Source organism: Rosa chinensis, chromosome 7 (assembly GCF_002994745.2).
Source record: "Rosa chinensis cultivar Old Blush chromosome 7, RchiOBHm-V2, whole genome shotgun sequence".
NCBI lineage: Eukaryota > Viridiplantae > Streptophyta > Magnoliopsida > Rosales > Rosaceae > Rosa > Rosa chinensis.
Genome location: NC_037094.1, coordinates 40,148,534 through 40,167,366, shown reverse-complemented (window position 1 = coordinate 40,167,366; position 18,833 = coordinate 40,148,534). Strand labels below are relative to the sequence as shown.

Here is an 18,833-nt window from a genome sequence, read left to right as displayed (position 1 = left end):
ACATATATAACAAATTAGTGGTCAAGATATATGACATTTTGTATACATGTAGTGATCATTGGGTGTTGACACTTGTTGATCCGGAGAAAGGAACTGCCTATTTTATGGACCCGCTGAAAAGACGCTTACCCACAGGAGATTGGATGTCTATCGTGGATACGTAAGTCCCTCGTTTACATATTGATCGAAATGCCTCAATTTTATGAAATCTGTTTAATACACTTGTTTGCCTCCCTTGCATTATGGTACATCATTGATCATATTGTTGTTTTGGTGTAGTGCTATGCGTATGTATATTTCTGAAAAGAATAAGCAAAGTCGGAGTTCAGTCCATTGGAAAAATTTGGCTGTAAGTTTCACCACTTGTGGTTTTCAAAAAACAGTTTTCCATGCCAAGTTTTCACTTGTTCATTCATTTGCTTGTGTTTAGGGCATTCCTCCCCAACCTAGCAACAAGGAGTGCGGGTACTTTATCATGCGATATATGAGAGATATCATTGAGGATAAAGACATGTCATTGTTTCCTTCCAAGGTATCAACATACATAGCTATAAATATAGTCACTTGACTCAATTTCTATTAAGTGTGTTATTATATCTATGCCTCATTCACCAAAATGATTAACTGATCCTTTTGATATAATTAACTAATTTCAGTGGGAGAGGAGAGGCAGTAGCCAATACACTCAGGCAGATATTGATCAAGTACGAAATGAGTGGGGGAAGTTTGTTGTCAACACATATGTGCACGAGTCATGAAGTAGCACACTTGTTGCTGGTACATTTTAGATAAGGAAAGCATCTTTTTTGTGCTTCTCTGCTGGTACATTGTCATGCACCATGTGTGGCATATTTTGGAACAATATATGTGTATCAGTTTTTTGATGTCCCAAGTAGATGGGCATGCACTAGAATGCTTTTCTTGTGTAAAATGTTGGTTTCAATGATTGGGAAATGCATCCCTTTTGCTTTTGAAGTTTAAAGTAATGGTTATATGAATCATTTGATGGTTTGCAATGTTTGTATTTGATAGAGTACTATTCATTTCGTAAATAGACCAAATGAATGCACAATCTAATTCAGGAATGGAATGTTCAAATGATCACACAACAGACCAAAGCTAATGATCACTGCCTGTTGTCTGAATGACCAAAAATGGGAGAAAAATACATTGTAATCAATATATCACACATCGGTTTTTAACGAATCAGTGTCTTCTGATTAATACTCAGACAACAGAATTAATTGAACTCTGTTGTCTTAAAAGCTAATCACACAACAGAATTAATTGAACTCTGTTGTCCTACAAGTTAATCACACAACGGAAGCAATTGAACTCTGTTGTCATAAAGTTAATCACACAATACATATAGTCTAAGAACTGAAGTTTGAAGAGCAATCAGACAATAGACAAAATAAAAAAATGTTGTCTGATATTCTTAACATACAACGGTTGCAAACTGGCACTGTTGTCTGAAGACGCCCCTCAACTGCTGCCCAGCTGCGCGCTTGGCATCTGCCGAGCCATCTGCTGAGCTATCACACAACAGTTATAACCCATACCTGTTGTCTGTGTGTTTATCACACAACTGTGTTCCACCGTTGTCTGATTTTTCATCAGACAACGGCTCACTCTACAACGGTGGTTCTTCAAATCACACAACGGTTTTCTGCCATTGTCTGATAACAAAATTGGTGTAGTGTAAGCTAGGCTCAAGTCTCTCAAGCCCACAGTTTCTGAGGTATGTCTATGACTTATTACAGTGTATCAAAATCTATTAGGATCTTGATTATATTGTGGTAGAAAACAAAGAAAAACAAAAGGAGGAAAACGTGCAGCGGTATATAAAGCCAGGTACAAAAAGTTTTGTTTGAATAATGTATTCTTCTCAAATTGGCTGGAACTCCATAAATATAGCATGATCGAAACAAGTTAATACTTGCTGAGAATTGGTTTTCCAAACATGAATTTGAGCATAACAACTCCAAAACCATACACATCTTTTTGATTGTATATCACTCTAAGTGCTATTTTCCACGCTAATAATCTTGGAGGTTAAGCATCATGTTTCCTCTGTTTCTATGCAATAAAGAAAATTGCTACAGAAAGAGTAATCATCAAGACACGTATCCAATCCTACATGTACATCCAGATCATTCCAATTACGGCGGCAAGTCAGGCAACTAGTCTGATCAGCTCAAAGCAAGCATATAATTTAACCCTAGAAATATCATTAGTAGTATAAGCAAGTAGGGATCGTTCTATTCCGAGGATTGAGGGTACACCTGTCAATGTAAGACAATTTAAAAAATTAAAATAAAACAAAGTATAATATTTACACAATATAAACATCATTTACGATTTAGGGGGATTTTAGGGTTTGGTTTTTGAAAAATAAAAGAAAGAATTAAAATTAAGTACAAACAAAAACACAAATACAAGAATGAAATGTAAGAAACAATGATTAAAACCAAGTTCATGATTAAATTCGAATTAACCTTATAGTTGTTCTTCCAAGTCATGTGAAAGGAGTTGATCATGTGAAACATTAGAAAGCAAACGATTTCCCATATTTTACTTTCAACGCTAATTAATCTAAGTGAAAGCACAAAAACTAATCCTATCAAACATGCATTCAAGCTCTAGAAAGCTAGACAATCATACATATTCAACGCATGAAGTACATAGAAAGGCTATCAACTCAAGTGTACAACTTAGTATGAATAAGTTCACCTAATTGCAATCCTTTTCAATTGAATTCGATTTTTGTCCAAAACCTTTACTACTTTCGATTTAAGTTCATAACACAAAAAGTTGAAACATGTTCTTAAATCTAGCACCACTCATACATAAACCCTAAAAGTTTCGAACCAGTTAAGATTAACATACAAGAGATATCAATTAAGCAAATTCAATCGAACAATCACACATAAGCAATGTTGGAATCACAAAAATAGAATCGAAATCTTCATTCAATCATAAAATTTCAGAATTTAAGCCTTGTTCAAACATCAATGTTAACTAGAACAATCTTTAACGAAATCAAACAAGGAGAATCAAAAGTGATTACAAGAAATAAGGTTGAATTACACCGTGAATAGAGATGGTGATGTAAAACTCGAATGATGAACTAATGAAACTCGAAAGCAAGCTTCAAAATGGCACGGCTTCAAGGTGGAATGATGGAGATGACACGGCTTCTTCTTGCTTCTTCCAACCTTGCTTGAAAACGCAGAAGATGAACTAGAGAATGGAGAGAGCTTTCGCATAGAGAGAATTTTCTGAATTATGTGGTGACATTGAGACGTCTAGGGTGCATAGTATATATAGGGAACGGCAATGCTTGGCCTCCAAGCCGTGTATTTTCTGTTTATTTCCCAAGGAATTAAATTAATAATTCCACATAGCTTCCACCAATGAGAAATTGCCAAGTAAGCCCTAGTGTGTCATCCAACCAATCACAAAACTCCAAGATGATTCCCTAATATACTCTTGCCAAAATTCCTTGAATATATTTCTGATTTTCTTCTCATATTTCGGCCAAAATATCCTTAGGGTTTCTAGGAATGCATCTAGATGCCATTTGAACCTTTTCTTGATTTCTTTCCTTAAACTCCACCCTAGAAAATCTCTTGCCGTAATCTTTTATTTTCTTCTTGATTTTTCACGTCACTTTCTCTCTTCCTTTTGGTTTTCACGGCAAAGCATCCCTAGGGTTTAGGTTTTGCGTCACAAACCCTAATTTCATGGGCTTTCATGGGCCTTGATCCATTTTGCCGAAAATCCAACTCAAATCCATAGAGTTCTTGGGCCTTGTTAATTCAACTTCAAGCCTTTTCATCCTCCAACGTCAAGACACTTCATTTTTCCATTTCTTTTTCATGGTTGCGTTGGAAACTTGCTTGGTAAGCCTTCCTCCATTGGGTTTCTTGGTTGGAACAGGAAAGCTTATTTCTTCATTTCTGCTCAATTGTGTGGCCCTTTTCATCTCATATTCGCTCGTCTTGATGTTCGCAAACTCCTCTTTCCATTTGTGAATTCATTTCCACTTTTTAGCACGTAGGTCCTGAAAATAGAAACTATTACTGAAAATAGAAACTTTCCTAAAACGAAAAATAGAAACTTTCTAAAAATGAAAAATAGAAACTTACTAAATTGAAAAATAGAAACTTTCCTAAACTAAGAATGGAAACTTGCCAAAAATGAGAAATAGAAACTACAGAAGTGGAAATTTTCTACAATAAGGAACTTTCCCAATCAAAGAATGGAAACTTTCCCAAACAGGGATTTTTCAAGGAAATGGCGCAGAAAATGTAGGGAAAAACAGTTAAAACGTCGCATTAAAATTCTCCTATCAAATTCCCCCACACTTAGCTTTTGCTAGTCCCTTAGCAAAATCACAACACAGACACGACTACGACTCAACAAAAATTAAAGACTCGACACATAACAGATTCTATTGCCCTTTAACTATTTGTCTCAGCAATCTCTTACTTTCACAACACCAAGATTAGCACTTCACCAAGAGTCAATGTTTAGGCATTCGAGAGTTAATTAAAACACATAAGTTACATATACACAAGTAGGACTTGGTTGGAACAATGGAGATGGTTTCTGTTAAGCATGTTTCAAACAAATTTGATTCAAATCCTCACAAGGTATATCCACTCTTTCTTCTCTCGGATCATGGCAATGCTTAAAAGCTTATACACTCAAGTATATGTGAAAGATAGCAAGTATATCACATATTATAAGAAACGAAAGCATATGTATATTTTTCTTTTAAAGATCTCATGAAGGATACCAACTACTTGCACAGATGGACCCAAGCCATAGGTTCAACTCTTGTAACTCATCTCCACATCAAGGGCTGTCCCATCTTAAGGATCAAGAAGGTCTTATCAAGGGTTGTAATGGGGTCATGGCTCAAGGTTTTAAAGAAACGAAGGGTAAGGAATTCAACAAAGTGTCCTAAAAACCTAGTAGAGCTCATGCAAATGGAGAGACTTCTAGAAATCCGGCAAGTATGCAAAAACGTCACTATCCCATGGGGGTGTTATAAAGGGGCCTAGTGTCTTCATGTTGGGCTCTAACTTCACTCTAAACTTCCTTTGATCTCTAGTGAGTTGGACAAAGGCCAAATTTTTCTGTAGTGGGCCTTCAATTCAAAGTAAACTCCAAACTCACCAAGTATGGGGGACTAAAATCCATTGATATATATATATATATATATATTTTTTTTTTTTTCTTAGCCGTACACATATTTTCATTTTTCTTTTTCTTTTTCTTTTTCCACGGCTTTTTCATACATCTTTATTTTATGGACAAGTCTACCCCCACACTTGAACTTTCACCTCTTTTCATTTTTCATCATTGACGCCAAAAATCTTCAAGTAAAGTCTCAATTTAGCTCCGCTAAGTTCTTAGAACAAAGGGTAGGGTTATAACTATACTAAGGTTTAGGTTAAAGACTTTAAGGGTGATGAAAGAAAAGGCTTAACGTAGGTTCAAAGGGGTTTATCTAGGGGAGTCCCACGACGGGCACAAATAGGGACACAGGTTTATATGGCAATGGTGGTAATTCTTAGGTTGCCTCTATCCTTTCCAGAATCAGGGCCATGTATTGATAAAACGTTTCAACAAGCACAAGAGCGAATTCTAGCATTCTCTAGTCCATCAAACTTAATCTATGGCAAGTAGTCAATCAAGATGAAAGAATAATGAGATCATCAAAACATCGCCAAGAAAATAAGAATATATTTTTTTTTCATTTCACTCAAAGAGTAAGGGACATGGGCTCAAATATCTCACATGGTTTGTTATGATTCAAAACTCATCCTAACATGCTCATATTCTGTACCAAAGTCACGAAATCCATATCCACTACAAGGCACATACTTTTCCTATATCTCAATTAACCAAAGAATACCATTTTAAAATCATCTCAACATTGTGATCCTCTTTTAGCCATAATTTCAGAGATATAAAATCATCCTAGACAGTTGAAAGGGCATCCTAAGACTCAAAACAAAATGACAAAAGACAAAGACTCAATAGACACCAACTTTGGACTAGGGTTATTTCCTTTCTCCTTTCGGTAACTCCTTTGGGATGTGATCAGGTAAGGAAGGGAACGATTTTGGCGGATCTCAGCTCACTTGTTTAGCAGGGGACGAGACCGTTTGCTAGCACTTCTCGTATCCAAATCAGACCTAGACATCACACCTTAATAGATGCGCCTACGATGAAGAAATTATTTCACCCAAAACATGACTCAATGACTCAATAGAACAACGAAATTTTTGTTATTTTTGACATTTTTCGATTTTTTTTGGTATTTTTCAATATATATGACTCAAGACAAAAGTATAAATCCCTTCCCCCACACTTAAATATTGCATTGTCCTCAATGTAATCAATCATAAGCATGCAATGAAACACTTAAGCAGATAGGGTAGAAATTTACGAAAAGACTACTAAGTGGAAAAAGAAAACATGAAAAGAAAGAGAAATAGGGGAGGAGAAATCAAATCTGCGTGTGTAGACTCCTTCACAGCTACTTCTGAATTGGGTTGCCTCTCAAGCAGCGCTTAGTGTTTATAGTCTTTCAGCCTAGACTTGTACCTCCATTTAATCCTCAGGTTGTGGAGCGTTTTGGAGGGGTACATCCTCCACTTCATTCTCCACAAACGCCTCTGATACGCTCAAAGCAAGCATATAATTTAACCCTAGAAATATTATTAGTAGTATAAGCAAGTAGGGTAATGCGCTCAAAGCAAGCGCATAATTTAACCCTGAAATGTCATCGTTAGTATATAGTAAATAGGGATCGTTCTATTCCGGGGATTGAGGGTACACCTGTCATTGTCAAACAAATAAACAATTAAAATTAAAACAAAGTAAATTATTTACAAAAATAAAATAAAGTATGAACATATTTACGTAATTAAGGGGGGTATTTAGAATTGGATTTCGAAAATTAACTAAGTTAACAAAACAATTAAAATGCAAAAACATAAAAATACGAATGGAATGAGAGAACAAAGATCAAAATCGAAACATATGATTAAAATTGATTCAAACCCTAATATTGTTCATCTAAGTCATGAGAAAGGAGTTGATCATGTGAAACATTCGAAAGCAAATGAATTCCCATTTTTTACTTTTCAATGCTAATTAACCTAAGCGAAAGCACCTAGATCAATCCTATCAAACATGCATTCAAGCACTAGAAAGCTAGTTAATCATAACATGTTTAACGCATTACACATAGAGAAAGGCTATCAACTCAAGTGTACAACTTAGTTATGGAAAAGTCCACCTAATTGCAATCCTCTTTAATTAAATTCGATCTTTGTACAAAACCTTTACTACTTTGATTCAAGTTTACACAAAACGAAAAGTCGATTTCATATTCTTAAACCTAGCACCAATTATATCGAAACCCTAAGTGTTTGCAACCACATAAGATTAAAATACAAAAGTTATCTATAACGCAAATTTAATTAAACAAACCCACATAAGCAACTCTCGAATCACAATAAATGAATCTGAAAATTCTGAATTAATCATAAAATTCCAGAAATTAATATTTGTTCAAACACATATGTCAACTAGAACAAAACCAATGAAATCAAAGCAAAGGTTACAAAGGAGAATCGGATTACACCGTGAGATGGAGATGGTGATGAACGATTGATGTGGTGGTCTCTTGAATCTCGAAAGCAAGCTTCAAGGTTGGAGATGGATGATGGATGCTCACGGCTGTGCTTCTTCTCCCTTGGCCTTGCTTGAACTCGTGGAGATGACTAGAGGATGCAGAAACTCACGGCTATGCTAAGAACTTTTCTGAATTTTTTCTAAAGTGTAAATTGTATGGGGGAGAGGAACCCTTGACGTTGAGAAAGGGGGAGTTTTATATAGGAGCATGGCTAGGGTTCACAAAGCAATCAGAATTTTCCACATAGCTTCAACCAATGATAATTCGCCAAGTAAGCTTGTGATGTGGTCCAACCAATCATAGAATGCCAAGTAAGCCTTGTGATGTGTTCCAACCAATCATAATTCTCTAAAATACCTCCCTAATATTTAATTGCCGAATTTCCTTGAAATTATTTGATTTTCTTCATGAATTTCGGCCAACATTCCTTTAGGGAATTTAGGGATGAATCTAGACGCCTTTTTAGCTTTTCCTTGGTGCACACATATTTTCCTTCCATAAATATCTCCCTTGAATCTCTCTTGGCGTCATCTCCTTGATTATTTCTGATTTTCACGTTGGCAATCACACCAAATTATTCCTCCAACAATATTTCTTTCCATAAAAGTCTCCCAAGAAAATCTCTCCTTGAAATCCTCAATCAATCATCTTCAATTCCCACGTTGTCACCTTGTTTTTCCTTAAGTATTACACGGCAAATTTAATCCCCAAGGAAAATATATTTTCCTTTTTTTTAAAAAAACTCTTCCTTGATTTTCTCCTTGCCATGTCATCTTCATGAAACTTCTCGTTCCATTTATGAACTCAATTCTGCTTATTTATTCCAAAAACCTGAAAATAGAAGCTTTCTAAAATAAGAAATGGAAACTTTCTTAAACTAAAATGGAAACTTTCTTAAACTAAAATGGAAACTTTCTAAAAATGGAAAATAGAAACTACAAAACGGAAACTTTCCTAAACAGAGTTTTATTAAGGAAATAACGCAGAAAATATAGGGAAATAATAGTTAAAATGTCGCATTAAAATGCTCCTATCAAATTCCCCCACACTTAGCTTTTGCTAGTCCCTTAGCAAAATCTCACAAAGACTCAACTAAGACTCAACGAAAATTTAAAGACTCTACACAAACAATGACTCTATTGCCCTTCAACTTTTTGTTTCAGCAATCTCTTACTTTCATAACACCAAGATTAGCACTCAACCAAGAATCAATGTTTAAGCATTCGAGAGTTAATTGAAACACATAATCTTCACTTACACAAGTAGGACTTGGTTGTAACAATGGTGATGGGTTATGTTAAGCATGTTTCAGACAAGTATGATTCATATCCTCACAAGGTATATCCACTCTTTCTTCTCTCAGAATTCAAGGCAATGCTTAAAAGCTTATAATCACTCAATTATATGTGAAAGATAGCAAGTATATCACATAATGCAAGAAACGAAAGCACATGTATTTTTTCTTTTAAAGATCTCATGAAGGATATCAACTACTTGCACAGATGGACTCAAGCCATAGGTTCAACTCTTGTAACTCATCTCCACATCAAGGGCTGTCCCATCTTAAGGATCAAGAAGGTCTTATCAAGGGTTGTAATGGGGCCATGGCTCAAGGTTTAAAGAAACGAAGGGTAAGAATTTTAACAAAGTGTCCTAAAAACCTAGTAGAGCTCATCTTGGTGTAGAGAGACTTCTAGAAATCCACCAAGTATGCAAAAACGTCACTTTCCCATGGGGGTGTTATAAAGGGGCCTAATGTCTTCATGTTGGGCCTAAACTTCCTTTGGTCACTAAGGAGTTGGACAAAGGCCAAATTTTTCTGTAATGGGCCTTCAATTCAAAGTAAACTCCAAACTCACCAAGTATGGGGGACTAAAATCCATAGACATATTTTCTTTTTCTTTTTCTTAGCCGTACATGTTCTTATTTTTCTTTTTCTTTTTCTCGGCTTCTTCATACATTTTTCTCTTATGGACAAGTCTACCCCCACACTTGAACTTTCACCTCTTCTCAATTTTCATCCTTAGCACCAAATCCATGTAGGAGTCTCAAAAGATAGCTCCACTAAGTTCTTAGAACAAAGGGTAAGATTGTAACTATACTAAGGTTCAGGGTTAAGGATTTTAAGGGTGATGAAAGAAAAGGCTTAACGTAGGCTCAAAGGGGTTTATCTAGGGGAGTCCCACAACGGGCACAAAAGGGGAACAAGCTTATATGGCAATGGTGATAATTCCTAGGGTGCCTCTATCCTTTCCAGAATTAGGGCCATGTATTGATAAAATGTCTCAACAAGCACAAGAGCGAATTCTAGCATTCTCTAGTCCATCAAACTTAATCTATGGCAAGCAGTCAATCAAATGAAAGAATAATGAGATCATCAAAACATCGCCAAGAAATTAAGAATATATTCTTTTTAATTATCACTCCAAGAAAAAGGGACATGGCTCAAATATCTCACATGGGTTTTTATGAATCAAAACTCATCTTAACATGCTCATATTCTGTACCAAGGTCACGAAATCCATATCCACTACACATGCATACATTTTTCATATATCTCAATTAACCAAAGAATACCATTTTAAAATCATCTCAATCTTGTGATCATCTTTTAGCCATAATTTCAGAGATATAAGCTCATCCTAGACAGTTGAAAGGCATCCTATGACTCAAAAACAAAAATAAAAGCAACGAAAATTTTTAAATTTTTGACATTTTTCAATTTTTTTTGTATTTTCCAATATATATGACTCAAAATAAAAAAACAAAAGTATAAATCCCTTCCCCCACACTTAAATATTGCATTGTCCTCAATGTAATCAATCATAAGGCATGCAATGAAACAAATAAGCATAGATAGAAGACATTTACGAAAATAAATCCTAAAATAAAAACAAAAGAGAAAAATTGAAAAAATTAAAAAGAAATAGGGAAAGAGAAAGCAAATCTGTGTTATTGACTCCTTCACAGCTGCTTCTGAATTGGGTTGCCTCCCAAGCAGCGTGTGATGCCCTGGAAATTCGTATTTTTGTCCGGAATTTAATTTAGTGATTATCGGACTATTTCGGGGCTCGTGGATGGAGCGGAAGTGTTTCAGGCGAATAATTTTTCAGGAAGCGTCATTTTAGGGGGGCGCAAGGGATGACTTTTGATATGTTTGGTTTCTCTGAAAACTTCCTTCATGAAAGTCGTAGAACGTGTCGATACGAGTTCGTGGACATATGGAACGCGGAAATCGGAGTTCGTATGAGAAAGTTATGAGCGATTGAAATTTGGGAAATTTCTATAAATATGAGAAATTTCGGGATTTTTCATTAAATCCCAAAATTTCCCATTTTCTTATTTTCCTCCCCTCAGTTTCTCTCCGTTCTCTCTCCTCAGGCCCGCCGAAAATAGCTTGACCCGACCCGGCTTTTTCTCCCAACTCCGGCGTCCTCCGACCAAGCCACCAAGGCAGACTTCTTCGCCGCTACCTCCTCGTCTTCCCTCTGGTGCTCGACGGCGACGAAAACCACCATATGCGGCGGATCGGAGCAGCGTTTTCTGACCCGATCGGAACTTTCCGATTCCGGCAGAAGTTGGGCCGATCCTTTCCATTTTCGTGATCTTCTCTTCCTCCTGATCATCCTCATACCTACCTTGTAGGACGATTTTGAGTTTAGAGTGGTAGATCAAGGTTTGAAGTTTTGACGTCCCTGATTCGATCTAGGATCTGATCAGACGCACAAGAGTGATCCAACTTCCAAGCTTGATCTAGGACGATCTAGACCGAATCTCACTTTTCTCCAGGTATGAAAGTGGCTCATCTCTTCATTTTGAACAAGTTTGTAGTTGACGACTTTTGCATCGGAGGTGGTTGATCCGGCGTTGACCGCCGTGGTTGACCACAATCTGAACCACCGCTTGTGGCGGAGCGTGGTGGCGCGTTTGGCCTTATTTTTGTGTTCTGTTTTCAGTTTATGCATCTACGCATCGATACGGTCGTTTTGATATATTATAAGGTTATTTTGGAGAAAGTTGATGCATGTTAGGGTTTTAGGGTTTTCGATTCGTTTCGGTTTTTGATCCGTGAGGATTTGGCCGTCCGATCGACTTGTAGTTTTGATTTGTTGATCGTAGAAGTGTTCCGAAGACGTTGGATGGTCTCGGATGAGGATCCGACTGTTGGATCGTCGTGTAATTGTGTTTTGTAAATTGTGTGAATTGTGTTGTATTGAGTGTGACCTTGATGTGATTAGGTGATTGACAGAATTGTGTGAGCGGAGTTTGGATGATTTTGTGCTTGTCTTGGCATTTGTGTAAAGACGCAGCTGGAGTTAGAGGTGAGTAAATCTCACGGTGTTTCGATCGATAATTTAGTTATGTTTAATTTAGTAGATTTAATTGTTAGCATGCAAAATCATAATTATCAAAATAAATTATTTGTTTTAAAATATATGAACTTGATCGACAACGGTTCATGGGTAAGTGAAAACAATGTTTTGATATAAAATGAGTTTCGAGAAATATAATTTATAAAACTATAGTTGGTATTAGTGGTCATTCCTGCGTGAATGACTACGAATATATATATTTACTTGGAATAGATATATTGGATGGTGTGACATTGGTGAAGTAATGATTGAGAGTTGATTGAATTGATCTTTCGAGCATTTCTCTTACGAGCATACAATTATTATGATGTGTTGATTATTGTGTAAAAGTGTGTTTTCCTTTAGGAAGGTAGTTGAGTCATGGGGGATTTGTTTTAAGTGTTATCTGATCTTCGGATCTGGTGTCACAGTGGTGACAGTTTTCTGATAGTTTTCTGATCTTCGGATCTGGTGTCACAATGGTGACAGTTTTCTGATCTTCGGATCTGGTGTCACAGTGGTGACAGTTTTCTGATAGTTTTCTGATCTTCGGATCTGGTGTCACAATGGTGACAGTTTTCTGATCTTCGGATCAGGTGTTTACTGGGAGTTGATGGGTGATCATCTACTTTAGTCTGAGTCGATGGGTGAACATCGACTATCGACTTTAGTTTGGAGTTTATGGGTGATTATTGACTTTAGTGTGAGTTGTCGGACTTCTTCTTTGATTTTCCTTTTCCTTCTAATTGTTGAATTTTAATGTAATCTCCTGAACTAATTCTCTATGCAGGGATTACTAATTTTTATCTAGTGTGATTGGACGTTGGTTGTGTTTGTGGAATTTAAATATTGTTGCTTAAATCTTCTCACGTTTAGAGAAATTATAAGCATGCGTGACGTGAGTCACTTTATTTGAGTTTACTCATACGGGCTGAAAAGCTTACCGGGTTTGTTTTATTCAATCCCGGTGCACTATTCTATGGTGTAGCGGTTATTCCTACAGGTGAGGACCACCAGGGCTGAGTACGAGGGCGTGGAGTGCAGCAGTGTTAGGTTCATAACCTATTTTTGTTAGTGTACTGCTGTTTTTGGTATGCTCCTAGTGAGCGTGTACATTTGTATATCAGTTCTCTTGAGTTTTGTATACACTTGTTGATGTGATATTCGACTTAAGTGATCGAGTCTTTATTGACATTTTTTTATTGCTCAGTTTTATCTGAAAAAGTTTCTTGTAATTTTAAGAGATGGTTTAATTATCGCGTTTCGGATTCGAATATCTTTATTCGAAATTCAGGGCGTGACACAGCGCTTGAATTTAACGTCTTTCAGCCAGACGGTACCTCCATTAAATAAAGTTAGTGACTACAATTTACAAAGAAATACAAAAATTATAAACAAGTAACTATGAATTACAAACTACAAGTATAATTAACAAGTACATTGTACATAATTTCTCACACAAGACACAAGTTAAGTACACAGTTGAGTAAAAAAAAAAAAACACGAAAAATATTTACACAAGTGTTTTTTTTTTTTTTTTTTTGTACCTTAGTGTATCACAACATTTTATTTTGTTATAAATATTATTGATATCGAATTTAATTCCAAGAGGTAAATCAAGTGGACGTGCGGCCCAAGTATAGTCGCCTAGACACAGATTTCCTTTTACATCCTTTGGGCAACCTTACTGAAATAGCCAGGTGGGGGAGGATGAACACGAGAGGAAAAATCCATTTTGGCATGAGCTACTCCCACATAGTGGTTTAGGCCCATTTGTAAGCACTTCTGGATTCAAAAACCCGTCATGAACGTTGTCCCCTTCCTAGACACCATTCCACATAGGCTATACTTACTAAGATGAAAAAGTTCATAAGTATGAAGACAGTTCAACAAGTGTTAATAAAGGCCGCCCTGAACCTTAAGGGACCTGAACTAGGCACCAATAAGGGGTTTAGGCCAATATTAACAAAAGAGACTTCACCTATTCCATTCAATTTACAACTTACAATTAAAATTTGTATTCAACAATATAAAAAAAAAACATCCTAGTTAAATTAAACTAAGTTTCAAACAATTTATATACAACAACTATAAACAAAAACAAGTGATTTTTCAATCCCCGGCAACGGCGCCAAAAATTGATGCGCCTAAAAGCAAGCGCATAATTTAACCCTGAAATGTCATTAGTAGTACGTAATAAATAGGGATCGTTCTATTCCGGGGATTGAGGGTACACCTGTAATTGCAAAAATTAATAAAAGTAAAAAGTATTATTTACAAAAATAAAACAAAGAATAAAAATATATACAAATGAACACAAAAGGGGGTTTTAGGATTATTAAATTAAAAACTAAAATAAATAAAATAAAGAAAATGTAAAAAACATATATACAAGGGTGGAACGCAAGGAACAAAGATCAAAACCAATTCCATGTAATCAAATTCGATTCAAACCCTATAATTGTTCATCTAAGTCATGAGAAAGGAGTTGATCATGTGAAACATTCGAAAGCAAATGAATTCCCATTTTTTACTTTTCAATGCTAATTAACCTAAGCGAAAGCACCTAGATCAATCCTATCAAACATGCATTCAAGCACTAGAAAGCTAGTTAATCATAACATGTTTAACGCATTACACATAGAGAAAGGCTATCAACTCAAGTGTACAACTTAGTTATGGAAAAGTCCACCTAATTGCAATCCTCTTTAATTAAATTCGATCTTTGTACAAAACCTTTACTACTTTGATTCAAGTTTACACAAAACGAAAAGTCGATTTCATGTTCTTAAACCTAGCACCAATTATATCGAAACCCTAAGTGTTTGCAACCACATAAGATTAAAATACAAAAGTTATCTATAACGCAAATTTAATTAAACAAACCCACATAAGCAACTCTCGAATCACAATAAATGAATCTGAAAATTCTCAATTAATCATAAAATTCCAGAAATTAATATTTGTTCAAACACATATGTCAACTAGAACAAAACCAACGAAATCAAAGCAAAGGTTACAAAGGAGAATCGGATTACACCGTGAGATGGAGATGGTGATGAACGATTGATGTGGTGGTCTCTTGAATCTCGAAAGCAAGCTTCAAGGTTGGAGATGGATGATGGATGCTCACGGCTGTGCTTCTTCTCCCTTGGCCTTGCTTGAACTCGTGGAGATGACTAGAGGATGCAGAAACTCACGGCTATGCTAAGAACTTTTCTGAATTTTTTCTAAAGTGTAAATTGTATGGGGGAGAGGAACCCTTGACGTTGAGAAAGGGGGAGTTTTATATAGGAGCATGGCTAGGGTTCACAAAGCAATCAGAATTTTCCACATAGCTTCAACCAATGATAATTCGCCAAGTAAGCTTGTGATGTGGTCCAACCAATCATAGAATGCCAAGTAAGCCTTGTGATGTGTTCCAACCAATCATAATTCTCTAAAATACCTCCCTAATATTTAATTGCCGAATTTCCTTGAAATTATTTGATTTTCTTCATGAATTTTGGCCAACATTCCTTTAGGGAATTTAGGGATGAATCTAGACGCCTTTTTAGCTTTTCCTTGGTGCACACATATTTTCCTTCCATAAATATCTCCCTTGAATCTCTCTTGGTGTTATCTCCTTGATTATTTCTGATTTTCACGTTGGCAATCACACCAAATTATTCCTCCAACAATATTTCTTTCCATAAAAGTCTCCCAAGAAAATCTCTCCTTGAAATCCTCAATCAATCATCTTCAATTGCCACGTTGTCACCTTGTTTTTCCTTAAGTATTACACGGTAAATTTAATCCCCAAGGAAAATATATTTTCCTTTTTTAAAAAAAAACTCTTCCTTGATTCTCTCCTTGCCATGTCATCTTCATGAAACTTCTCGTTCCATTTATGAACTCAATTCTGCTTATTTATTCCAAAAACCTGAAAATAGAAGCTTTCTAAAATAAGAAATGGAAACTTTCTTAAACTAAAATGGAAACTTTCTAAAAATGGAAAATAGAAACTACAAAACGGAAACTTTCTACAATTAGGAACTTTCCCATTCGAAGAATGGAAACTTTCCTAAACAGAGTTTTATTAAGGAAATAACGCACAAAATATAGGGAAATAATAGTTAAAATGTCGCATTAAAATGCTCCTATCATAGGGATCGTTCTATTCCGGGGATTGAGGGTACACCTGTCAATGTAAGACAATTTAAACAATTAAAATAAAAACAAAGTATAATATTCACACATATAAACATCATTTACGATTTTAGGGGGGTGTTTTAGGTTTTGGTTTTCGAAAAATTAAAGAAAGAATAAAAACTAAGTATAAACAAAAACACAAATACAAGAATGAAATGTAAGAAACAAAGATTAAAACCAAATTCATGATTAAATTCGAATTAACCTTATAGTTATTCTTCCAAGTCATTGATGTTGCTTTTAGGAAGCGACCAATTTAACCCTGAAATGTCATTAGTAGTATAGAATAAATAGGGATCGTTCTATTCCGGGGATTGAGGGTACACCTGTCATTATCAAACAATTAAACAATTAAAATTAAAACAAAGTATAATATTTACAAAAATATAACAAAATATATACATATTTACGAAATTAGGGGATTTTTGGTTTTGATTTTCGGAAATTAAACTAAGTAAAGAAAACAATTAAAATGCAAAAACATAAAAATGCAAATGAAATGCACGAACAAAGATCAAATCGGAATTTATAATCAAAGTTAATTCAAGTTCATCATTGTTCATCATAGTCATGCAAGAGGAATTGATCATGTGAAACGTTCTAAGCAAACAATTTCCCATATTTTACTTCAATGCTAATTAACCTAAGTGAAAGCACCTAGATTAATTCTATCAAACATGCAATCAAACCCTAGAAAGCTAGTCAATCATGTCATGTTCAACGCATTAAGCATCTAGAAAGGCTATCAATTCAAATGTGCAACTTAGTATGAAAAAGTTCACCTAATTGCAATCTCCTTTGATTAAATTTCGGTTTTTGTACAAAACCTTTACTACTTGTTGATTCAAGAACACAAAACCAAAAAGTTGATTCATGTTCTCAAATTCGTAGCAACATTCACATAAAAACCCTAAATGTTTCGAACCATTCAAGATTATCATACAAACGATTTCTATCATGCAAATTCAATCAAACACTTACACAAAAGCAACCATAAATCACAATATATGAATCTGAAAATTAACAATTAATCATAAAATTTCAGAAATCAATACTTGTTCATACATAAGTGTCAACTAAGGCAAACCAACGAATATTACAAAGCAAAGGTACAAGGAGAATCGGATTACACCGTGATGAAGATGAGATGGATGAAGTGATGATGTGGTCTCTTGAATTTCGAAAGCAATCTTCAAGGTGGAGGGTGGATGGTATGCACGGCTTGTCTTCTTCTTCCTTGGCCTTGCTTGCACTTCGTGGTTGCCCTAGAGGATGGAGAGGAGCACGGCTAAGCTAGAGAGTTTTCTGAATTATTTCTCAAGTGTAGAACGTAAAAAATGGAATTCGGAACTTCTTGACGTTGAGAGAAGAGAGGAATATATAGGGGACGGCTTCTAGGTCTTCAAGCCGTGTAAAACCCTAGAGAAACTCACGGCAATAGCTTGCTTCCTCCACATAATTTCCTCCAATGATTTCGTGCCACATAAGCCCTATGAGGTGGTGCAACCAATCACAAAATTCCAGAATTAATTCCCTAAATAATCTTGCCGAAATATATAGAGATATTTTCTGATTTCCTTCACCAATTTCGGCAACAATATATTTAGAGAATAAAGGGGGACGAACCTAGACTCCTTTGAGAGCTTTTTGTGTTCAACACATATTCTCTTTCCTTTAAAAGCTCCCTAAGAAATCTCCACGAAATCTCTCTTGAATTTCTGATTTTCCACACGGCAAAACCCTAGTTTCTCTCTTCATTATCCCTTGGCCGAATTCTCTAGGGTTTCTCTTTTATTTTGCACGGCAATTCCTTGTTTCTCTCTTGCTTGGACGGCTAGGAGTCTCTAGGGTTTATCTCTTGATTTATTTCCATAAAAATAACCCTAGAAAATCTCCTTTTAATTTCTGATTTTCTTGGACGCCACCTCCTTGTTTCTCTCTTGCAAATTCACGGCAACAACAACTTTAGTGCTAGGGTTTGCGTCACAAACCCTAGTTCCATGGGCTTTGGTGGGCTTTTATCCAATTAGCCGAAAATCCAACAAGTCTTGAGAGTTTTTGGGCCTCCATGCGTCACTTCTATGCCATGTCATCTTCCAACGTCACAACACTTTATTTTTCCATTTCTTTTTCATAGTAACGTTGGAAACTTCATTGGTGGGCTTTCCTCATTTTCGCAGGGTTTCCTGGTTGGACCAGGAAAACTTCTTTTCTTCATTTCTGCTCATTTCTGTGGCTCATTGTTCTTCATCTTTGCTCCCCTTGGTGATCGCAAGCTCCTCTTTCCATTTGTGAGTTCATTTCCACTTTCTAGCTCGGAGGTCCTGAAAATAGAAACTAGTAAGAAAAATAGAAACTTTCCTAAAATGAAAAATGGCAACTTTCCTAAACTGAAAATGGAAACTTTCTAAAAAATGAAAAATAGAAATTACTGAAAATGGAAACTTACTAAAAATGATAAATAGAAACTACAAAAATAGAAACTTTCTACAAATAGGAACTTTCCCAATCAAAGAATGGAAACTTTCCTAAACAGGGTTTTATTAAGGAAATAACGCAGAAAATGCAGG

General features: G+C 35.7%; 1 pseudogene; it reads left to right on the top strand.

Annotated features, from left to right (window-relative positions):
- The window catches only part of LOC112177921, a 128,416-nt pseudogene that overhangs the window by 32,346 nt on the left and 77,237 nt on the right, over positions 1-18,833 (top strand).